Below are 25,571 nucleotides of genomic sequence, written 5' to 3'. Positions count from 1 at the left end.
CTGGAGAATCCCCAAGATAGAGGAGACTGGCAGGCTACCATCCATGGGGTCACAAAGAATCGGACACGACTAAGCAACTAAGCACAGCACAGCATTCCACTTATCAGGATGGATATATGCTACTTTTGAAGACAAGAAGTGACCTTTTATCATCCCTGAGGTATATAAATTGGTTATTGCCTATTGCAGTAAAAATTCCAAGAAAAATAATTAAACAAATTATGTATAAACCACTAACTACATCTATATGGATTGTCCACAAGGAAAAGGCCATAAAATGCATTCAATCACTTCAGTGTTGGTGAGACTGGAACTCTCATATACTGCTGGCAGGACAGTAAGATGATATGATCACTTTGGAAAACTCCATACCTATTTCTTAAAAATTAAACATGCACCTATCATATACCCCAGCCAGTAAAAATGCATGAGGAAAAATTATGGAGTGATAGAAATGTGCTATATATCTTGATTGTGACAATAATTATATGAGCCTACACATTTTTCAAAAGTCATCAAATTGCATACTTATATGTAGTGACATTATCTTATGTAAATTAATTCAATTAGTTTTCCTGATTTTTCAAAAAAATTGCAAATATTTTGACTGGGTAATTTGATGAATTAAAGAAGTGCTATCTTAAGATATGATAACGTTATTTTGTTTATAAAAACTAAAAAATAATGTCCTATAATTGATAGTTACATCCTGTTAATAACATACTGACAGAATGTTTTAATGACGAAGATTTGCTTCAGAACGATCCAGACCAGAATTATGTGGAAGCATTTAATAAACAAAACTTACCATATATTGAGAATTATTGAAGCTGGGTGACTGATATGTGGGTTACACTATACATTTATCTCGACTTTTTTGTAGCCTTTTGAGAATTGTTAGTTTAGAAAGTAAAATAAATAAAAGTGTAAAAATATTTAAATGCATCCAAAAGCTTTAACATGACATAAGTAGAAAATTTAATTAAATAAAGTCTAATTAAGTCAATCTAATTTAATCATCAGAGAAGCAGAGGCCAACAAGACCAAATAATTTAAAAATAAGACCCTTATGTAACAGTGTTACACATAAATTCAGAAATAACAGCGTGACATTCTTGAAACGTCAGATTATTACCAGGATTTACTGTAATTAGTTTTCTTTACTTAATATGCATGTGCTTCAGATTACAAAACCAAGAAGTTGCTTTGTATGATGAACCAAAGGCTGATGCTTTGATCAGCTGAAGGTTTTAAAAATTTTTCAACAATCTAATTGTCAACACAATATAACTTAATACAAAAAAATGCCATCTGAATTCCAGATAAATTTTAAGATAAGTCACCTATTTCTTGATTCTAAGGAGAAAATGGATTTTTTTCCCAGGTTATATAAGCTATGTACATGGGGTTCCCCAGTGGCTCAGGTGTTAAAGAATCCACCTGCACTGTGGGAGACCTTGGCTAGGAAGATCCCCTGGACAAGGGAACAGTTACCCACTCCAGTATCCTGGCCTGGAGAATTCCATGAACAGAGGAGCCTGGCAGTCTACAGTCCATGAGGTCACAAAAAGTCAGACTGGATTGAGCGACTTTCACTTTCTTTCACTTCAAGTAGCTCAGCTGGTAAAGGATCCGCTTGCAATGCAGTAGACCCCAGTTCAATTCCTAGGTCGGGAAGATCCACTGGAGAAGGGATAGGTTACCCACTCCACTATTCTGGCCTGGAGAATTCCATGGACTGTATAGTCCATGGGGTCGCAAAGAGTCGGACACGACTGAGTGACTTTCACTTTCATGCACATGTACGACCAAAGGGTAATATTGTCCTCTTTATTGCTAAATACAAAATATGTTTCAGTACAATAATATAAGTTTACAAAGGAAAATTCTGTCTATATGCCAACACACTCAACATCCAAGAAAAAAAGATCAAGGCCAAAAATTCAAAGAAGTAAATGTCAGTTTTAAAATTTATCAATGATGTTTCAAGCCAAATATGGTTTGGGGATATGATTTGGAACAAAATACCTGACAAAAACTGTTAAATCAATTCATCCTTTCAATTCTATGTTCATGTGCTTTAGGATTTCCGATCATTAGCACTTCTATGACTATTTGCTTCTACCTCTAAATTGTAAGCTCTCTGAATGCAGGCGCTCAGTCCTAAGTGGTGTTTGTATCTCCCATTAAACCCCCATACAACATTGGAGTTCACAAAAATAAAAGCCTGGAGCCAAATGAATAAAGCCCACATCACATACTGAGGCACCCTAGATCTTAGAGCCATATTGCTCACAGATGGGGTGGCTGACTGCCTCACAATTCCCAGGTGGCCACACCTGTGTGACACCCTTTCTCTGGTTAAAGACTCTACCATCTGGTCACACAAACCAAGAGCAGCATGCAAACCAAGCCTGATTAATGAGAGTCCTTCTTCCAGATCTTAGAAATGGATTCTGAGAAGGAGCCATTGCATCCTTTTCCTCTAGAATCTGAGAGCTTTAGGCACATGAGCTTTGGCGCTGTCAGGGGCTACCTGTTTAGTTTCACAGAGAAGCTAGTTTCTACAGCCAACATCCAGAAAGCAGAGTCGGGAGACAGCACGTGGTCAGATGAGCCAGGCATCCCTGAAGTCAGCTTCACCCCTGCTCTTCCCACAGTTAGGTTCATGTAAGGACTGCATCACTAGATGCCAGAATTCCAACTAACACAGACAGAGTTTTGTATTACTGTAAGGACTTTTGGAATTTATGGAGTCCCAAATCCTCATGCTAGTTATTAGGAAGATGGATTATAAAGGATAAGTACCTTGCCTAAAGTCTCACAATGAATTTGTAAGGAAGTAGGAAGCTCTGGAAGATTCTACAGCTGGGCTCACCCTCACTCATCCTAACTCCAACATTTTTCAGTGTTCTTGCAGCTAGGGTGCAGGCACGTGGCCAGGAGAGCTGTCTAGCCAGGACTTGGATGAGAAATGAGCAGTGAGAGGTGACAGCCGTGCAGGAGCTGGTGTCTTCTGGGAAGGCTGGTGGTGGAGCCGTGTGGTGCTTCCAAGACAGTGAAGGTGGACCCGGACACACCCCTGCTGCCTGCCCGAGGCAGCAGTGGCTCCGTAGTACCACTCCGTGTCTGTGCTTTGATTGAGAAGCACCCAAACTTCGTGTTCCCAAGATTCTGGGAGCCATCTAATAGCTTTTAATAAATCTCTTTCTACTTAAACTACCTAGAGTTCTGCTAAGACTAGGAACCTTGACTTACATGGAATTTGGTCCCTGGAAATTGGGTTCTGTGCCTAAAATGTACAAATGGGTTACTGGAGGAGGTGGAGCTCTGAGCAGGAAAGGCACACATCCTGGATGCAGAAAGCTAGTAACTCTGTGACACAAAATGCTGTCAAACTATCCCCTGTTGTACCTCAGAAAACAGACGAGATGCTCTGAATGTTCCATTAGAGGAAATAACAAGAAAACTTTGCCTAAAATAAGGAGATTTAATAGGAGTACTCAGAATCCCTCAACTTCTTCCCAAATTCAGTATCACTTAGAAATTGTTTTCAACTGCATCAAAACCTAAAACAAACAAACAAAAACCAGGGACTTAAATCTGGGATTTATTTTCCCTCAAGCTTTGAAGATTAATGGACATTATAAAGGAAGAGTCAGTCTACACACTTAATATGTTGAAAATGGCAATCCCAAATCATCAGGAAACAGTGAAATGATGAGCAATTTGCAAAGAAGAGAGAGGAATAGATAATATGCTATGGCAAGAGTTCACTGAGATTGCTTTGTATTTTGCTCATGGATGCTGCTTTGCAGCTTAAAATGTATTCTGATATATTCCCCCTCTCTTTTCTCCTGTCTCTCTCCCCTTTACTTCCCCCTCTCCCCTTCTCTTGTCTTTCTTTGAGAACCCTATAACCCTATAGGATATCTGGGCAGGCATTATTCATTATTTATTGTTGTTCTCAAAGAAGAGAAGGAACTGGGGCTTTAAAAAGTTTTACAACTATTTTAACATTAAAAATCAAGTGTTAGAATCATTAATTAGAAGTAGAACAGATTCAGGTTTGGTGAGGCCTGAAGCTAATATAATTTGCAGAAACTTTGTAAGGAAAATAATACAAAACTAAAAATATAAACTCTTATATGAAAGTTAATAACAAAAACCACAAATTATAATTTTACAAAGCTGAAAAATATCACCAATATCACAGAATATGGCTAAAAGAATATTTTTTTAGTAATTAACTGCTTAATATCTTCTCCAATATCTTTTCCTACATGTCTATGCTGTATAATCTGATCGCCTCTTCATATGAAAATAATTTTTTACATATAAATGTCTATGTAAATAGTTAAAAAGTTTTTCATTCTTCAATGAAGCAGATTTAAATGTATTCTTTATTATTAATAGTTCTGAAAAAAATATTCAGCTTCACAACTCTTTTATGTCCTGTAAGCTTAAGTTTGGGAAATAAATTTCTTTCATCCCCTTGCTATAGGAGGTCAGAACACTGCCATTCTCTTGTGGAAGTTAATCTTACATGCTTTATGACAACACTCAACTGGCTTGTAACTGATGGTTTATTTTGTGTGATATTATGAGTTTTATGCTATTTTATTTATGTCAGTGCTGTTGCTAGGTGTGCTTGGTCATATCCAACTCTTTGAGACTCCATGTACCCTGCCAGGCTCCTCCGTCCATGGAATCTTCCAGGCAAGAATACTGGAGTGGATTGCCATTTCCTCCTCCAGTGGGTCTTCCCAATCCAGGCATTGAATACGCATCCCTTACATTTCCTGTATTGGCAGGTGGATTCTTTACCACTAGCACCACTGATGTTAGTATTTGTTGTCAAATCAACAAGTTACATTGTAAGAAAGTTGTAAGAAACTTTCTTACAATTTACAGTTTGGTGGAAGTGGAAAGAGATTATAAGAGTCCTGCAGATAAAACACAGTACTCTTAGAAAATTTACAAAACATCTGCCTCTTTGAGCACAACAGTAGGAAGGGGCCCATGCATCAGGGATCCTGGAGTTTAAGCTTCATTGGCTTTATGGTGAATATGCCTCTCTGCTTTTTCCATAATGTGTTTCTTGTTTTAATTTAACGTGATTCTTTCTGTGACTTTATTTGGATATAATTGACGTACAACATTGTATAAGTTTAAGGTGCACAATGTGATGATTTTATATATCTTGCAAAATGTTTACCACAATAAGGTGAGTTAACAAATCCTTTGCCTCACATAATTACCAAATTCTTGTTATGGTGAGAGCATTAAAGCTCGACTCTCATAGCAACTTTCAAGGTTACAGTACAGCAGCGTCAGCTCTAGTCACCCTGCTGTACATTAGATCCCCAGAACTTATTCAACTCGGAACTGAATCGTGTACCTTTCAACTACCACCTCCCCACGTCCCCTGCCCCTAGGCCCTGGCAACCACCGTTTGACTCTCTGTTTCCAGGAGCTCAATGTTTTTGATTCCATATATAAGTGAGATCATACACTATCTATCTTTCTCTCTCTGACCTATTTGACTCAGGCTAATAACTTCAAGGTGCATCCACATTCACATGTGTGTATATCACATTTTCTTTATCCATTCAAATATTGATGAACAAGTTAGTTGCTTCCATGTCTTGACTACAGTACATAATTTTGTGAGGAACATGTAGGTGCATGAGTTAGTCTTTTCATTTCTTTTGGGCAAATACCCAGAAATAGAATTGCTAAATCATATGGCAATTCCATTTATACTTTTTTAAGGACTTGCATACTGTTTACTATTTTGGCTACACCAGTTTACATTGGTGTGAAAGGGCTCCCTTTTCTCTAAATCCTCACAAGCACCTGTCACGCTTGTCTTTTTGATACTAGCCATTATAACAGGTGACAGGTAATAACTCCCTGTGGCTCTGGCTTACGTTTTGCTGATGGTCAGTGGTACTGAGCACCTTTCCATGTACTAGCACCACACTTGTATGTCTTCTGGGGCAAAATCTCTCTTCAAATCTTCTGCCCGTTTTTAACTGGGTGGTTTGGTTTTCTGCTGTTGTACAAATTCCTTATGTATTAAAAAAATTAACTCCTTGTTAGATATGTGCAAATGTTTCCACCCCTTCTGTAGGTTGCCTTCTCATTTTGTGGACTGTTTCTTTTTCTGTGCAGAGGCTTTTTAGTTTAATGTAGTCCCACTTCCTGATTTTTGCTTTGCTTTAATTTTTAAAATGTAAGTCTTGCTGTGCCGAAATTCAACTCTCTGCTCCACTTTAATCATTGGTAGAAGAAGAGGAAAGAAGTGGCCATAGAACAGAACATTTCCTGTGACATTATTGTCACTGGAACATTTTACTTCTCTTCTTGGGAACCAAAGGAGGACACCTGCCCTCTCTCATCTGACCTACTTTATCTCTCTAAGCCTCTGTTTCTCCATATGTAAAATGCGGGTACTCAAGGCCTTTCACAACTTATGTCCGAATGAATGAATGAGTTCACTGGATTAGAACTCTGAAGGCTCGTGAGAGACCTGGCCCTGTGACTGGAGCAGGACCATTTCAGGTATGAGGAGAGAGCCAGAGAGCCGTGGGGAAGGGACTTGTGTGCTGGGGGTGGTATGGCACGTGGCACCATGAGACCTATCATAGGGCACCAGGACAGAAGAGACTGTTCTGGAGAAGTAGATGGGAGTGTGGAAGGACTGTAAACCAGGATTGGAGTGGTGGCATGGGCACAGCAAACCTAATATGAATTTTACCATGTTGCTTTATCTGGGACTTCACTTAAGTCCATCATTTGGAATACACATAATGGGAAAATACCGACAGCACACTTAATGTCAGGAGGTTTCTAAAATTTTCATAAGTATTACCAGAAGGGGTATACATCAGATGAATGTTTAAAAGATATTAAAATGCTCAAAGGCAAAAGGGATGGAAGTACAGTACAGTCCTTGTAACTTAGCACACATTGCCGAGTTTAGGAGGGCTAAGTAATGAATGTTATAATTGAGCTGGTGATAAGAAAGCAAGGGATTCTTGGACAAATTCTTAGAGTTACTGTAAAAATATGTATATTTGCCCATTCCAGTCCTGGCTGGTACAATTTCTCTTCAAAAGTTTTTCACTGCCGCCTTCTATTTATGATGTTGCTATTTAGTCGCTCAGTCGTGTCCAGCTCTTTTTGGGACCCCATGGACTGCAGCCCATCAGGCTTCTCTGTCCATGGGATTCCCAGGCAAGCATACTGGAGTGAGTTGCCATTTTCTTCTCCAGAGGATCTTCCTGACCCAGGGATCGAACCCGAGTCTCCTGCATTGAGGCAGATTCTTCACTGCTGTGCCACTGTGGAAGCCCCGTTTGTTTATGATGTACTGAAAGCCAAAGGACTACTTCCCAGGGACCCTATTAGCAAAGAGTAGAAATTAACAAATGAATAGGTCAAAATAAGGCACAAATCTGTGGTTGCATAGCATGAAAGATTATTTTCTGGACCATATAAATATCTCTAGTCTGCATGATTACTATAAGGGGTTTATTATTATCTCTTCCCAATTATGCCATCCATGTCCACAAAAATAAACATCCTATTAAAAATAGATGATAACACTCTGAGTCCCTCATAAATTAATAATAATTAACTTTATCTTGAGAATACTACTTGACACATGGTAATGATCGCTTCAAAAATGCTAAAATTACATTTGCAAAATTCCTTTTTTGAAATTTTTCTTCTTTTATTTCCTTGATACTGATTACTTTCTTCATGTAACAGGTGATTTTAAATTACATGTGTTTCTCCTAAGAATATCCACAACATATTGATAGATGATCTATAGTTATTGCATAGTTTATTACAGAATGAATTAATTATCCTACTTTGAAACAGAATTATAGCTTATTAGTATGCAAATAAAATGTCTTATTTTAAAATATTAAGAATTCAGCAACCATTTTCTTTGGAAGGTCACTAAAAGGGAGTGGAACTTGTTCTGAGGACTAGTTCTGCCTCTTCTTCCAAAGACCTACTTGTCTTTAATTAAGTCAGTCTATTTCTACATAACATAATTTTCCTTTTTAGTGAAATGCAGATCATATCAGCTTCCTAACCACTGCACAGAGCTGTTATGATGATATCAGATATGGTGGCATCAGATGTGAAACATTGCTTCAAGTACAAATATGAGATATAATTATTTTAATAAGACTGGTAATTAAACTTCTACTTTTCCCTTTTAGGTTTACTGTCAATCCCTCTGTCTAAAACCAACTTAATGAATCTATTTTGACAATTTAATTATGTGACTAAAATGATGTTCATGGGTACATCAAGAAAAATAGACATAGATACTGTGTTCCAGCGTCTTTTAATAGAGAGGCTTCCAAACAACAAATTAAAAGTTGTCTTTCACAATAACCTTTCCTTTTAAGTTCTGCACTCACTAGCTCTAGTTCAGTGGGTTAAATACGATAATTAAACCACCTGGAAACTAATAGAGCACATATTTCTATGAACAGTGAAACATTTACACTTTGACATCTGGTTCCTGTCTCTGGGCTTCCCAGGTGGCTCAGACGGTAAAAGTGTCTGCCTGCAATGCGGGAGACCTGGACTCGATCCCTGGGTCGGGAAGATTCCCCTGGAGAAGGAAATGGCAACCCACTCCACTATTCTTGCCTGGACAATTCCATGGACAGAGGAGCCTGGTAGGCTACAGTCCAAGGGGTTGCAAAGAGTCAGACACGACTGAGCCGAGTTCACTTTCTTGGACATTTTTTCCTGTTTCTGGATTTTATCAAGCATCTAAAATTTCCTATATAATTCTAAATGGCCCCTAGTTTATATCCTGGCCTTACCACACACTAGTCATACAAAATGAAACACAAAGAGTTTTGCTATTTTGTGAGTTTTATAAAATGAAATGAGTAATAAACTGCAAAAATTATGAAACCAAGAATTCTTTTTCTAAAAGTGTTATTGAAATAAAACATTTAGTTAATATCCTGTGGAACTTACCTACTATTTAATATAGAAGAGAAAATTTCTGAAATTTCTAAACAGAAAAGAATCTTACTAAAGTTTTGAACAGATATTTGAGCTATTTAATATATCTGGACTATGAATAACAGTATTATTTTTCCTCTTCTAAAATTTAATAAATTACCTTGTAATATTATTCAAGCCTTAATAATTCAGTCATAAAGGCCTTAGGCCACATTAAAATGAAACTCTTGCTCCTAATGGTTCAAAGTACAGATGCTAGAACTAGACGGTAGTGGGTGCAAAATCTGGTGCTGTCCCTCAGAGCTGTTAGACCACAAATTACTCTCTGTGCCCGAGTTTCCTCATTTTTAAACAGATATGCTAACAGACCTACCGGGAAAGATGGTAAGAGCCAAAGGACAACACAAGTAACGCACTCAGAACAGCACCTGACACTCGTCAGCCCCGCAGTTACTGCCCATTGTTCTTTGTCACCGTTATTTCTCTGACACTTTTCCACCTTTGACTGATACTTAAGTGAAAGCAATCACGATAAGCCAGGATATCTACAAATGCTCTGGCACCAATAAGATGGTCACATCATGATAAATATGCCTATTAGGATTTTAAGGTCCTAAAAGGGTTAAAGATGTGAACAGAAAGCTTATACAGGATGTATGTATAATAATGCTGCTGCAATAAATGTATAAATACAGAAAAAACTACCTACACAAGGTTAAATTAATTGTCCATAATTTAATGACACATTTTCATACTTCATTTAATTTAGCGATTCATATTTTTAAAAATAACCTCAATATATCTTGGACTAAATTAATGAAATTGATTTCTAATGGGTGACATTGTACAGGAGTCAGGGATCAAGACCATCCCCATTGAAAAGAAATGCAAAAAAGCAAAATGGCTGTCTGGGGAAGCCTTACAAATAGCTGTGAAAAGACAAGAAGTGAAAAGCAAAGGAGAAAAGGAAAGATATAAGCATCTGAATGCAGAGTTCCAAAGAGTAGCAAGGAGAGATAAGAAAGCCTTCCTCAGCAATCAATGCAAAGAAATAGAGGAAAACAACAGAATGGGAAAGACTAGAGATCTCTTTAAGAAAATGAGAGATATCAAGGGAACATTTAATGCAAAGATGGGCTCAATAAAGGACAGAAATGGTACGGACCTAACAGAAGCAGAAGAGATTAAGAAGAGGTGGTAAGAATACACAGAAGAACTGTACAAAAAAAGATCTTCACAACCCAGATAATCACGATGGTGTGATCACTGACCTAGAGCCAGACATCCTGGAATGTGAAGTCAAGTAGGCCTTAGAAAGCATTACTAGGAACAAAGCTAGTGGAGGTGATGGAATTGCAGTTGAGTTATTTCAAATCCTGAAAGATGATGCTGTGAAAGTGCTGCACTCAATATGCCAGCAAATTTGGAAAACTCAGCAGTGGCCACAGGACTGGAAAAGGTCCGTTTTCATTCCAATCCCAAAGAAAGGCAATGCCAAAGAATGCTCAAACTACCACACAATTGCACTCATCTCACACGCTAGTAAAGTACTGCTCAAAATTCTCCAAGCCAGGCTTCAGCAATATGTGAACCGTGAACTTCCAGATGTTCAAGCTGGTTTTAGAAAAGGCAGAGGAACCAGAGATCAAATTGCCAACATCCAATGGATCATCAAAAAAGCAAGAGAGTTCCAGAAAAACATCTATTTCTGCTATATTGACTATGCCAAAGCCTTTGACTGTGTGGATCACAATAAACTGTGGAAAATTCTTAAAGAGATGTGAATACCAGACCACCTGACCTGCCTCTTGAGAAATTTGTATGCAGGTCAGGAAGCAACAGTGAGAACTAGACATGGAACAACAGACTGCTTCCAAATAGGAAAAGCAGTACATCAAGGCTGTATACTGTCACCCTGCTTATTTAACTTATATGCAGAGTACATCATGAGAAACACTGGGCTGGAAGAAGCACAAGCTGGAATCAAGATTGCCAGGAGAAATATCAATAACCTCAGATATGCAGATGACACCACCCTTATGGCAGAAAGTGAAGAGGAACTAAAAAGCCTCTTGATGAAGGTGAAAGAGGATAGTGAAAAAGTTGGTTTAAAACTCAACATTCAGAAAACAAAGATCATGGCATCTGGTCCCATCATTTCATGGGAAGTAGGGAAAGAGTGGAAACAGTGTCAGACTTTATTTTTGGGGGCTCCAAAATCACTGCAGATGGTGACTGCAGCCATGAAATTAAAAGATGCTTACTCCTTGGAAGAAAAGTTATGACCAACCTAGATAGCATATTGAAAAGCAAGGACATTACTTTGCCAACAAAGGTCCATCTAGTCAAGGCTATGGTTTTTCCAGTGGTCATGTATGGATGTGAGAGTTGGACTGTGAAGAAAGCTGAGCGCCAAAGAATTGATGCTTTTGAACTGTGGTGTTGGAGAAGACTCTTGAGAGTCCCTTGGACTGCAAGGAGATCCAACCAGTCCATTCTGAAGGAGATCAGCCCTGGGATTTCTTTGGAAGGAATGATGCTAAAGCTGAAACTCCAGTACTTTGGCCACCTCATGTGAAGAGTTGACTCATTGGAAAAGACTCTGATGCTGGGAGGAATTGTGGGCAGGAGTAGAAGGGGACGACAGAGGATGAGATGGCTGGATGGCATCACCGACTCGATGGACGTGAGTCTGAGTGAACTCTGGGAGTTGGTGATGGACAGGGAGGCCTGGCGTTCTGTGATTCATGGGGGCGCAAAGAGTTGGACACGACTGAGTGACTGAACTGAACTGAACTTATAATAGATATTGACATACTTTATATGCTGAATTTTTTAATAAAAACAAACACTTAATTCTAAATCACTGACCCCTTTTTAGTCAATAGTGAGATATTTTCCAGCAAGAATAGAAAAAATAATACTTCTAAAGAGCAAACAACATATAGTAAGAACAAAGTAGAAGTTAAAAATTTAAATTCACAACTCTAAAAAGTTTTGAAGAAAACAATATATGTGACACCCAAGAGCCTAAACATAACTCAAATATTAAAGTTCGAACAAGGAAGGAAGGGAATGGAATTGTGGTAAGTTTTGCCATAGGCACACAGAATATTCAAATTGGACTATAAACTTGTTTTAAAAATATAAATTAAAAAATATATACACACTGTAAAACAGAAGTAACCCCAAATTAATTACCCATTAAAACTTAACTAGGCTAACCTTTACAATAAATACTTTCGTATACAAATTAAGAATACAGTAAGTCCCCTACATACAAATGAGTTCTGTCCCAAGAGCGGGTTCGTAAGTCTAGTTTGTTCATGAGTCCAACAGAGCTAGCATAGGTACCCCACTAACACAATTGGCTATAGTGTACTATACTGTAATCAGTTTATAATACTTCTCACAGAAATACTACATTAAAAAAGCACAAAAATAGAGAAAACATTTTCAATCTTAAGTACAGAATCTTGAAAAGTACAGTAGTTCCAGCCACATTACTGTTGCTTTTATGCATGCATCTGGACATCCGGGGCTTAAAATAAAAATACTGCACTACCGCGCTCTGTACGATGCATGTGTCCTCCATGGCTCAGTCGTGCCCGACTCCCTGTGACCCCATGGACTGTAGCCCTCCAGGCTCTTCTTTCCCTGGGATTCCTCAGGCAAGAATACTGAGCGGGTTGCCATTTCCTACCCCAGGGGATCTTGGCAACCCAGGAATCAAACCTGCGTGTCTTGCGGCTCCTGCACTGGCAGGCAGATTCTTTACCACTGAACCACCTGGGAAGCCACTTATACAGTGTGGTACAGTACAGTGCACAAAAGCACAGCCTTTTGCAGAGGTTGTATGCAGGTGACAATGTACACCAGACACGTGAACTAACTTATGTGACTGAACATGTGAATGCATGTCCACAGCTTTGAAAAGTCCACAACTTCCAGGATCATATGTAGGGAACTTACTGTATATCAACCTGCTAATTTGCACTGGAATGAGAAATCTCCTGTTCTACCCACTCTATTAAAATTTTCTTTAGCTTGTGCTCCAATGTTTACTCAGATCCTAAAACATGAACCTCACTATAATCCTCCAAACCAGTTTCTTCAAACTTGAGTTCTGCAGCAAAGTAAATGTGATTTTAAAATATTCCTGAATTTACACTAGATCAACTTCAATGATCCCTTAGTTTTGGTTTGTCATCCACTTTGGATTTAAATAACAATTACAGTCAAAGCAGGGCAATCTAGGGTATTAAAGGCCATGAGGCCCTCCTGAATGTAGTTTTAACTTCAAACCACAGCATCTGACATATTATAGCCTCAGTGTCCTTATTTTCTAAATAGTCTAAAATTAAAGAGTTCCTATTTGACCCAGTAATTATATGTACAAGTACCTTTTGTATTTTTAAGAGACTAGAGTTTGGGGTTTAGCTTAAAGTTTAATTATTAATCTATTACATATGATCAAAGAATTGGACCTATAAAATTTCTATTCTCTGAAATAGATTATAGTAATCTTGAGGATGCTTGGAAATAATCTTGAGGATGCTTGGCATACTTATCTTATAGGGGGAAAATACCCTATCTGTAGCTATTAATTCAACACTTATGTTCTAATACTCTATGTTCTTTTTAATCAACTTGATAAATATTAAGAGCTGTTGAAATCTTCTGCTGCAGATCTAATAGTGCTGACTTAAACATATTAATTCTATGTTATTTATGCATGACAGTGCATGACTACCTTATTTTACTGTGTAGGTACATTTTTATGCCATTTGAATCCTGCTTTAATATTAATAAGTTTATTTAATTATTTCTGGCTCTGCTGGGTCTCCATTGCTGTGCCGGTTTTCCTCCGGTTGTGGGGACCAGGGGTTACTCTTTAGTTGCACTGATCAGGTTTCTCATTGCAGTGACTTCTTTTGTGGAGTATGGGCTCCAGGGCATGCATGCTTCAGTGGTTGTGGCTCCCGGGCTCCCGAGCACAGGCTCAATAGTTGTGGCGCTCTGGCTTAGTTGATCCACAGCATGTAGGATCTTCCCAGATCAGAGATCGAATTCATGTCTCCTGCAGTGGCAGGTGAATTCTGTACCATGAAGCCACTGCACGCATGCTAAATCACTTCAGTCATGTCCAACTCTTTGAGACCCTATGGACCATAGCCCGCCAGGCTCCTCTGTCCACAGGGATTCTCCAGGCATGAATATTGGAGTGGGTTGCTATGCCCTCCTCCAACGGATCTTCCCCATCAGGGACTGAGCCCTTGACTCTTGTGTCTCCCGCACTGGCAGTGGGTTCTTTACCACTAGTGCCATCTGGGAAGCCTGGGGAAGCCACTACTTTACTATTCAGATCATCTCTCCCAACTTTTGTCTTCCTCATTCTCCTTCTCCTCCTCCATTTCTGCTTCCTTGCCCTCCTTCTTGTTCCTTGCATATTCTGATATTTCTAGCTCTTGCATTGTTTTAGTGTGCATCATAATACTTAGTGGGACTTTGATTTTAGTTAAGACTTCATCTCCTTATTTGGGAAGTTTGGTATTATTTGTTTGTTTGCACAGCTATGATTTTTGCAATAACTTCTGAGATCTTGTTTTATGCTTTCCGTTTTAGTGTTTGCTTTGTTTTCTGACTTTTAGAGCAGCATTCATTCATTCAACAACACATACTGAACACTGTGTGCCACATGTTTTCATTGCCTTCATTTTATTTAAGTGCCTAAGCAGGTACTCATCGTTCAGGTTTCTCTATCCAAACATCACTTAACAAAACCTTCTTTAACACTAAATCTAAACTAACACTAAATCTAATCTAAATTCCCTGGGAATTCCCTGGTGGTCCAGTGGTTAGGACTGGGCACTTTCACCTCTGTGGCCCAGGTTCAACCCCTGATAAGGGAACTAAAGTTTCCACAAGCTGCAAGGTCCAGCCGAAAAAAAAACTATGTTCCCTTATTACTCATTTTCATAGCACTCTTAGTATTTCTTCAAAATATGTTTCTTGATTTGTGAGTTATTAGTTTAATGTCTACCCACATACTGAGCTCCATCCATCAGACAGCAACTTTGTCTGTCCAGGGCACAGCCAGGACCCAGAGTGCTTGCCCTGTAGTAATGGTTAGTTGAAAGAGAGGGTTAATTAATTAATAATCTGTTTAGTCTTACAAATTCAAATTGTAGTCCTCTTTAAGAATACTTTGAGGGAATTCGCTGGTGGTCCAGTGCATAAGACTTGGTGCTTTCACTACAGGGGCTGGGTTCAATCCCTGACTGGGGAACTAAAATCCTGCGGGCCATGCGGTCAAATAAACAAATAAATACAAAACACTGATTCAATATTGACTGAAGGGATGGTGCACTATTTTCATTCGTTTTCATGTTTATATTTTTTGCATTTTTAAGTGTTTTCTGATCATTATTGTTGATAAAGAATAAAATGATTTGATGACTCCTTCCCTATGAAAGAAAAAATTAGCGCTAATTCGTCTATTCTTCTCTCTCACCAGTGCTTACTTATTTTTATTAAAAGGGGCTTGAATCTTTTCATCCAGAGTCTCTTGATTAACTCAATAACATGGTTTAAATATAAGACATGGAGGGGCACATTACTATTGCAGATAGGATGGAAATGTTTTGATTAAGCATCAGCAATTTTATAAAAGTTATTAGTTAAATTTGGTTATAGAAATATTATAAAAATTTTTACCTGGATTTTTTAAAAGAAAATAAAAATTTCTGGGACAAACTAAGTGGTCTCCACACACCAAACAGTTGAAGTTACCAACAAAACTGTCAAATTTTTGACAATATTACTTCTGATTCTATTGTCTATGTACAGGATGTTAACTTTCTGAACATAATCTTTAGGTTAAGAGAAAAAAAATGTATAGGTTTTCTAGTAGAATTCAGAATTATCCATGAAACTTTTCTAATACTTACTTGTTCCCAGATAACTGTGCAGGCTAAACTCTAAAACTGTTGGCACAGAACTCATTTGTATCAGAAACTGTCACTTAAAATGTGCTGGATGACTGTGTGAGTACCGGAGGGGAAAATGTTAATATGTATAAAATATTATGTTATAAAATATTTTGTTATAAAATAATGTATTAGATAATGTTATAAAATAATCATGATTCCTGTGAAACATTTTGATTGCTAACATGTCTTGAATTTAGTTACATGGGAGAGCTCATTTTTGTTTCACACAAACGTTTTCAAAATACTCTGAGCTGTCCTCCTTTCTTTTTCAGTGGCTTTTGGCCCTCCCATTGGGCAGATAGCAGGTGCTCTAACACCATCATGGTAACAAGCATTTACCTGATGACATAAGGTTACAGATATAAACAATGGTATTAATCTGTGCCAACAATAATATGCCCTAGAATGGGCCATGGAACTATTGATCAGAAACTATTTTATCTATTCTAAGTACAAAAATAAAGTTTGTTGCCGCTTGCTGTTCAGTCACTAAATTGTATCCAACTGTTTGTGACCTCATGGACTAAAGCCAAGCTCCTCTGTCCTCTACTATCTCCTATGTATGTGTGTTCGTTGCTAAGTCATGTCCAACTCTTTATGACCCCATGGGATGTAGCCCACCAGACTCCTCTGTCCATGGGATTTTCCAGGCAAGAATTCTGGAGTGGGTTGCCATTCCCTTCTCCAGGGAATCTCCCGACCCCAGGATTGAACCTGGGTCTATAGTTTGCTCAAATTCATGTCCATTGAGTCAGTGATGCTATCTAACCATCTCTTCCTCTGCCACCCCTTTTCCTTTTGGCTTCAATCTTTCCCAGCATCAGGGTCTTTTCCAGTGAGTCAGAGCTTCACATCAGGTGGCCAAAGTATTGGAGCTTCGGTTTCAGCATCAGCCCTTCCAATGAATATTCAGGATTGATTTCCTTTAGGACTGATTGGTTTGATCTCCGTGTAGTCCAAGGGACTCTCAAGAGTCCTCTCCAGCACCACAATTCAAAAGCATCAATTCTTTGGCTTACTCAGCCTTCTTTATGGTCCAACTCGCACATCCATACATAACTACTGGAAAAACCATAGCTTTGACTATATGGACCTTTGTTGGCAAAGTGATGTCTCTGTTTTTTAATACTCTGTCTAGGTTTATCATAACTTTCCTTCCAAGCAGCAAGTGTCTTTTAATTTTGTGGCTGCAGTCACTGTCTTCAGTGATTTTGGAGACCAAAAAACTAAAACTTGTTACTGCTTCCACTTTTTTCTCTTCTATTTGCTATGAAGCAATGGGACCAGATGCCATGATCTTAGTTTTCTGAATGTTGAGTTTTAAGCCAGCTTTTTCACTCTCCTCTTTCACCTTCATCAAGAGAATCTTTAGTTTCTCTTCACTTTCTGCCATTAGAGTGGTATCATCTGCATGCCTGAGTTTGTTGATATTTCTCCTGGCAATCTTGATTCCTGCTCATGATTCAACCAGTCCAAGTATTTCACATGATGTACTCTGCACATAAGTAAACAGATGACAACATATAGCCTTGTCCTACTCCTTTCCCAAGGACCAGTCAGCTGTTCCATGTTCAGTTCTGTTGCTTCTTGACCCACATGCAGGTTTCTCAGGAGACAGGTAAGGTAGTCTGGTACTTTCATCTCTTTAAGAATTTTCCACAGTTTGTTGTGATCCACACAGTCAAAAGCTTTAGTGTAGTCAATGAAGCAGAAGTAGATGTTTTTCTGGAACTCCCTTGATTTTTCCATGATCCAACAAATGCTGGCAATTTGATCTTACATTTTCTTAAATGAGATAGTGATTTTCATAGAGGTAAAGTGGAAGTTTTAACAATATAAATGGGGGTATGGGGTAGAATTATGACAAAAATGTAGTTTCACTGTAGAAACTTGGATAAATAAAAATAAAAAATTATTTTAATTCAAGTTGTGGTTTTATTTTTTAATAGACATATATGGCAGAGAATAGGTCAATCATACAGAGTTTAAAGCAACTCAAAATTATTGCTTGCATTAGTACAGATATTGTGTTGTTATTCAGTCACTCAGTAGTGTCTGACTCTTTGCAACCCCATGGACTGCAGCATGCCATGCTTCCCTGTTCTTGACCATTTCCCAGAGCTAGCTCAAACTCATGTCATCATGTCAGTGATGCCATCCAACCAGTGTCCTCTGTTGTCTACTTCTCCTCCTGCCTTCAATCTTCCCGACATCAGGGTTTTTTCCAGTGAGTCAGCTCTTTGCATCAGGTGGCCAAAGTACTGGAGCTTCAGCTCCAGCATCAGTCCTTCCAATGAATATTCGGGACTGATTTCCTTGAGGATTGACTGGTTTGATCTCCTTTTGGTCCAAGGGGCTCTCAAGAGTCTTATCCAACATCACAGTTCAAAAGCATCAGTTCTTCGGTGCTCAGCTTTCTTTACAGTCCAACTCTCACATCCATACATGACTCTTGGAAAAAGCATAGCTTTGACTATACAGACCTTTGTTGACTAAGTAATATCTCTGTCTCTGCTTTATTTTAATATACTGTCTAGGTTTGTCATAGCTTTTCTTTCAAGGAGCAAGCATCTTTTAATTTCATGGCTGTAGTCACCATCTGCCATGATTTTGGAGCCCCCAAAAAAATAAAGTCTCTCACTGTTTCCATTGTTTCCCCATCTATTTGCCATGAAATGATGGGACCAGTTGTCATGATCTTAGTTTTTTGAATGTTGAGTTTCAAGCCAGCTTTTCTGTATCCTATTTCACCCTCACCAAGAGGCTTTTTAATTCCTCTTTGCTTTCTGCCTTAAGGGTGGTGTCATCTGCATATCTGAGGTTATTGATATTTCTCCCAGCAACCTTGATTCCAGCTTGTGCTTCATTTAGCCTGGCATTTCACAGGACGTACTCTCCATATAAGTTAAATGAGCATGGTGACAATATACAGCCTAGACATAGTCCTTTCCCATTAGTTACCAATTAAAACTATATGAAGAAACTGGCCCACCTATGGAGGGATATCTCAATTACTAAGTAATAAAAACAAACAAAAGACTAGCAATTCAAGAGTAAATTGAGACAAAGTTCATTATAAGAAATATGTTCTTTAAAAACTACTTTTGTGTAAACACTAAATTTAATAAATTACTAAAATTTTTCACTAGCCAAATAATTAAATAACTAATTACAACTACATTTGACTTTAGAAAAATGTTTTTGTGGTTTTACATTTTCCTGCTATTCAAGATGCCAGTCAAGCTTTTTACTCTACTTGGGCCGTGAATTTGAAAATACTCTATTGGAAACAATCTAAGTGTCCCACAGGAGGGTACTGGAAATATGCCATGATATATACAGATAATGGAGTGCATCATGTCAGTGATGCCATCCAGCCATCTCATCCTCTGTTGTCCCCTTCTCCTCCTGCCCCAATCCCTCCCAACATCAGAGTCTTTTCCAATGAGTCAACTCTTCACATGAGGTGGCCAAAGGACTGGAGTTTCAGCTTTAGCATCATTCCCTCCAAAGAAATCCCAGGGCTGATCTCCTTCAGAATGGACTGGTTGGATCTCCTTGCAGTCCAAGGGACTCTCAAGAGTCTTCTCCAGCACCACAGTTCAAAAGCATCAATTCTTCAGCGCTCAGCCTTCTTCACAGTCCAACTCTCACATCCATACATGACCACAGGAAAACACATAGCCTTGACTAGACGAACCTTTGTTGGCAAAGTAATGTCTCTGCTTTTGAATATGCTATCTAAGTTGGTCATAACTTTCCTTCCAAGGAGTAAGCGTCTTTTAATTTCATGGCTACACACCCATAAATTTGAGTAAATGATGATTATCTTAAATTTAAGAAACTGCCTTATTATAAAGTGTAATCATAAGTTTTGCAATTTATATATACCAATTACTCTTAACCAATACCAAGAAACCAAAGATATTCTGTGGGCTTATTCTCCTACCATGTTTTTTCCCCACTTTCTACAAGAAAATGCTTTCATGCCTAACTAAATCCCCTATGTGTTGTATAGAGGCAAATTTATGCACCTCCTCCCTGAACTCTAAACAGACAACAAAATAACACCTGTGAAAAGATCTTATAAGAGGAAGAAGGAAGAGACTCCTTTGCTCCTTGAACCTGCAATGCTCCACCTTCAATATCTAAACACTGGAGAGAGAAACAGCATCACTTATTTTAATATAAAACCTGTTCATAATTTTTAATGAAAAATTGTTTATAAAAATGAACTAAAAATTAAAGAATACAGAATATTAGTAATTCCCTTAAAATGAGTAACACAACTTATTTTAAGTTGCTCTTCATTTTAATTACATCACTGACCAGACCACAACAGGCCTTTTCAGCTTCTGAACATATCCTTGTGAAACACAAAGTCTTTATCAGCTTTGCCAATGATACTGTCATTACTAAGTAAAGTGTCAGGAAACTTGGGCTAATTACAGCTTAACAGAGTTCACATTCTGATCTTATAAATGCAGTTGTGTGTTGTTTTATACATATCTATGCCCATTAAGTATAATCTCCCTCTGAACTAAAAATACATCTAAAATACTCTTCAGTGTGAATAAATTATGGTCTGAGAATAAAGTGGGCATTAATAAGAACTGATTCTGAGCAAGGAGATGCATATCAATGTATAAATAATATACATGCTTGCATTATTGGTAAATGTAACACATGTATACGTAGTTTTTTGCAAACAACAAAACTTTCAAGAGAAGCAAAAATGTTGTTACTATTTTTATATCACTGAGAGCATTCTGAGAGTTTTTCAATCTAATTCATTTATAAATACTGTGCAATAAATACAAAGAAGTAAACTAAAATTCTCAAAAAAAGATTACAAAAGTATTATCATTTTATCACACCTTTATCTTTAGTGTCTATTGATCAAAGAAAGCATTTTGCTTGTGGGAGCATGAAACTGTCAACAATTCATCCTTCAAAGGTACAAGGATTTGAAAGCCTGGGAGACCTGGATTTAATTCCCAACTGAGCTTGTCACTTCTCCAGCAAGTGACTCAACCTCTGTCTCCCTTCCCTCTTGGAAAACAAGCAGGATAACTACTTCAGAAGAGAGTTATAAAGATTAAAAACCTCTAAGGAGACTATCTCTCACCACAGCAACAGTAACACAATAGCTCATGCTCAGTTCATTTTCCCCTTCCTTTCCCAAGTGATCCTTCAGAAACCATGTGCATTTTGAACTGAATTCCTAGTTGCAAACCATTCAAAGGTAAAACATAATTGATTCATATTCCAAAATCTGGAATGGATGTTTTAAAAGCCCCTAGTATCTAAGTGATTTGAAACAACCATATTTCAATAGATCAAACAAAGTTTTCTTAGAATTTGTTACACCTTATGATACAGTTAGCTTCATCTTTAAATGAATATACAAGTACTGGTTTTAAATCAAGATGCTGGTCAAACAAAAATATAATGGAACCTCTGAATTTGGGAATATAATGTAACCAAACAGCCTGCAGTACCATGAAGCCAACAAAGTAAACACTGGAAAGAGATAGTTGGCCTTGTTGACTCTGTTAAACATGTCAAAATACTGCATCTAAAAATATTTGAAAAATCTGCTTATTTTCCATCTGTTGTATTTCTCAGAGAATAAAAGTTCATTGTAAGTTCAAATATGTCATATCAGGTCATTTACAAGGTAAAAGTTCACTGGGAGTTTACTAAAGACTAAAGTAAAAAAAAGAATAAATATAACTAATTGCAGCTACATTATACTGCATTGTGACCAAAGCATCTTTAAGCTTCATGAATAAAAATTACAAATTTTAAAAGACTGTGTGCAATGCATAATGGCAACAATGATTACAAGGAAGGTGCCTACTATAGCATCCTTGGGGCTGTTTTGACAGAAGAAGCTGTAGATCCATTTTGGTTACTCTGATATTAAAGTACAACAGCTGTCATATACTGTATTGAATAATTTGCTTAAACTACATATTTAAGAACAGTAATATAGAGATATAGAAAAAAGAGTGAAATGTCAGAAATAGTAAATAAATATAACCTTCCTATTTACCTGATAAGAGATGATTTTTAATTTGCAGTTGCTAAAAATGCTATTCAAGAACACAGGAAGCCAAGAAAAATGTTTGAGTTGAAAGAAAATTCAGTTCAGTTCAGTCGCTCAGTCATGTCCGACTCTACTGTCATTGAAAAAAAATTTTAATTGAACAAACATTAGCCAATATTACTCGAATTGCTGAAGCAAAAATTGAGGTTTTATTTTGTGTAAAACCTTCACATATTTTGAGAATGTCTAGGAGAATAATTTCAAGGAAAATAATGGTGAACAGGTATATAAAATTTAGGACATAATTGCTGGGTTTCCAGATTAAAAACATTTTCTTTCTATAAAGTACTAGTATAGAGTTCAGTGAAGCATGCTAAATGGATTGAGTAAGGGTGGAACTCACTGGTTCTCATTCTTCTGTCAAATGTGTGACCCCAGCTTTACAACAGAGCTTTAAAGCTATAACTTGCTTCTTAAGTTGAAAAGCACATTCCAGCATGTCAATATTTTCTCCATGTTGTATTGTTAATTGGTTTTAACAGATCATGCCATTTATTCATTCATTCACTCAATAGCTGTTAATTTGGTATTTATCATTTACAAGATGCTATGCTAAGGATTATAAAAGACACTAATTAACCAAACAAAAGTTTTGTTTTCAGAAGGCTACAATCCAATAGAAGAAATATGGAATAAAATGAATATATAAATAAGTAAATAATACAAGGTTGAAATCATTTAGTGCCATGGGAGGGATACAGGTAAATGATTCAGAAGTGGGTAGAAGACACTGTTTCCAGGTGGCAAACTAATCTTGAAGTTAATTGCTAGCTGAATACCTGATGAAGTTATTTTTTGGTCAAATTGTAAAACACGAATTAAGAGCAAACTTAAAAAAAAAAAAATCTCTTAACCACCTCATGTCAACTATCTTCTAATACATGCCATTGATCTCATTCCAAAAATGTCAAGCTTTTTTCCATATTTTGCTTAGAAAAAATGGTATTGTATTTGGAAACAATTATTCTTTTATTTGTTAAAAAATTGTAGAAAGAGAGAGAGAGAATTTAAAATATTTAGAACAGAATTTAGAACACTTTAAAACAAAACCCTATTAGTAGTCACTGAGCTGGAATTTCAGTAATAGAGGCCTGAGAAAAGTCACAAATGATGTCAGGTAAGAGGAAACGCTGTTGGTTGCAGATTTTGTGTACCAGCTATTCAGCCACGGAACCAAAGAAGACTACCCCACCACACACATACACACACTGGGCCAAGGGGCTTGGATTGGATGGACTGTCCATTAGGAAAACATTCTAGTATGGGGAATCCTATATTGTGACTAGGTAAAAGCAGGCAAACCTATGGTTCATGGGAGTCAGAAGAAAAACCTAAGGAAAAGAGACTACAGTATATCAAACAGTACTTGTGATGTATAATAATTGCCCAAAAACTATGTGTTTTGCATATTCTAGCTTTATGTTTAACATTACACCTTTTGAAATAACACAGTGATTTATTAGTGTGTAATAAGCACTGAATACAGATGATATCTGGGGTCCAAAGAAAGAAATCATACTGAGAGGAATGGATGAAGATTTGGTGTAGAGATTCAGATACTGTTTTTCAAAAAGTCTGGAAATGCTCTCTGTGTCCGTCTGATGTGAGAGTGATGAGAATCCCAGGTGATATTCAAGGATAAGAAGTTGAAGTGAGACTGCAGGAGCTGTGGTGGCTAAGGAGAACTGCACATCATGCGATTCCTGTCCAGTGGGATTTCTCTGGTCCCTAGTGAGCCTCAGCCTACAGCACAGCTCATTCCATTGGTGATCCACTGCGTTTCCCCTCCCTCCGCTTACTGCTTATTATAAACCCAGGCAGGGGAGACTTGGGCCTCAGCTTTCAAGGAGCCTTTAATTTATAAAGTTAACCTTTTTTTCACTAAGAAACATGAAACAATTAAAAATGATAAATAAACAGTAGAAATCCAGGGTAATTTAGAGATATAGCTTGTAACCTTAGTTTGGCTCTACAATGGTCATTTAGTAATGCTAAATATTAAACACAATCATTTTTAATACTAAGGAAAAGACTTGTCTTTGATTCTGGGAGAAAAGAACATTTCACCGAGGTAGGCCATAATACGAACGTGAAAATTAACGGTATGAAAAGGCAAAAAGATAGGACACCGAAAGATGAACTCCCCAGGTTGGTAGGTGCCCAACCTACCACTGGAGAGCAGTGGAGAAATAACTCCATAAAGAATGAAGAGAGGGAGCCAAAGCAAAAACAACATCCAGTTGTGGATGTGACTGGTGATAGAAGCAAGGTCCGATGCTGTAAAGAGCATAGGAACCTGGAATGTTAGGTCCATGAATCAAGGCAAATTGGAAGTGGTCAAACAGGAGATGGCAAGAGTGAACATCGACATTTTAGGAATCAGTGAATCAAAATGAACTGGAATGGGTGAATTTAACTCAGATGACCATCATATCTACTCCTGTGGGCAAGAATCCCTTAGAAGAAATGAAGTAGTCATCATAGTCAACAAAAGAGTCTGAAATGCAGTACTTGGATGCAATCTCAAAAATGACAGAATGATCTCTGTTTGCTTCCAAAGCAAACCATTCAATATCACATGTTGAGGAAGCTGAGGTTCAACGGTTCTGTTAAGACCATAAGACCTTCTAGAACTAACACAGCAAAAAAGATGTCCTTTTCATTATAGGGGACTGGAATGCAAAAGTAGGAAGTCAAGAAACACCTGGAATAACAGGCAAATTTGGCCTTGGAGTACAGAATGAAGCAGGGCAAAGGCTAATAGAGTTTTGCCAAGAGAACACACTGGTCATAGCAAACACCTTCTTCCAACACACAAGAGAAGACTCTATACATGGACATTACCAGATGGCCAACACCAAAATCAGATTGATTACATTCTTTGCAACCAAAGATGGAGAAGCTCCATACAGTCAGCAAAAACAAGACCGGGAGCTGACTGTGGCTCAGATCATGAACTCCTTATTGCCAAATTCAGACTGAAATTGAAGAGAGTAGGGAAAACCACTAGACCATTCAGGTATGACCTAAATCAAATCCCTTACAATTATACAGTGAAAGTGGGAAATAGATTTAAGGGACTAGATCTGATAGACAAGAGTGCCTGATGAACTATGGATCGAGGTTCATGTCATTGTACAGGAGACAGAGATCAAGACCATCCCCAAGAAAAAAAATGCAAAAAAGCAAACTGGCTCTCTGAGGAGGCCTTACAAATACCTGAGAAAAGAAGAGAAGTGAAAAACAAAGGAGAAAAGGAAAGATATACCCATTTGAATGCAGAGTTCCAAAGAATAACAAGGAGAGATAAGAAAGCCTTCCTCAGTGATCAGTGCAAAGAAATAGAGGAAAACAATAGAATGGGAAAGACTAGAGATCTCTTCAAAAAAAATTAGAGATACCAAGGGAACATTTCATGCAAAGATGGGCAAAATAAAGGACAGAAGTGGGATGGACCT

At 37.7% G+C, this 25,571-nt stretch overlaps 1 protein-coding gene across 5 annotated transcripts in view; it reads right to left on the bottom strand.

Moving 5' to 3' along the window:
- Positions 1-25,571, bottom strand: part of LRAT (lecithin retinol acyltransferase) — a 156,409-nt gene that overhangs the window by 99,069 nt on the left and 31,769 nt on the right. Inside the window, exon 4 of one of the 5 annotated variants that reach the window (XR_011467493.1) lies at positions 6,845-7,409. The exons of the other annotated variants lie outside the window; for them this stretch is intronic. The gene's annotated coding sequence lies outside the window, so the exon portion shown is untranslated. Of the gene's footprint in view, positions 1-6,844; positions 7,410-25,571 lie in introns of those variants that run through there. 5 annotated transcript variants of the gene reach the window in all.

This window comes from Bos mutus, chromosome 17 (assembly GCF_027580195.1).
Source record: "Bos mutus isolate GX-2022 chromosome 17, NWIPB_WYAK_1.1, whole genome shotgun sequence".
Taxonomy (NCBI): Eukaryota; Metazoa; Chordata; class Mammalia; order Artiodactyla; family Bovidae; genus Bos; species Bos mutus.
Note: the sequence above shows the minus strand (reverse complement) of the source record. Positions and strands in the feature narration are given on the sequence as shown.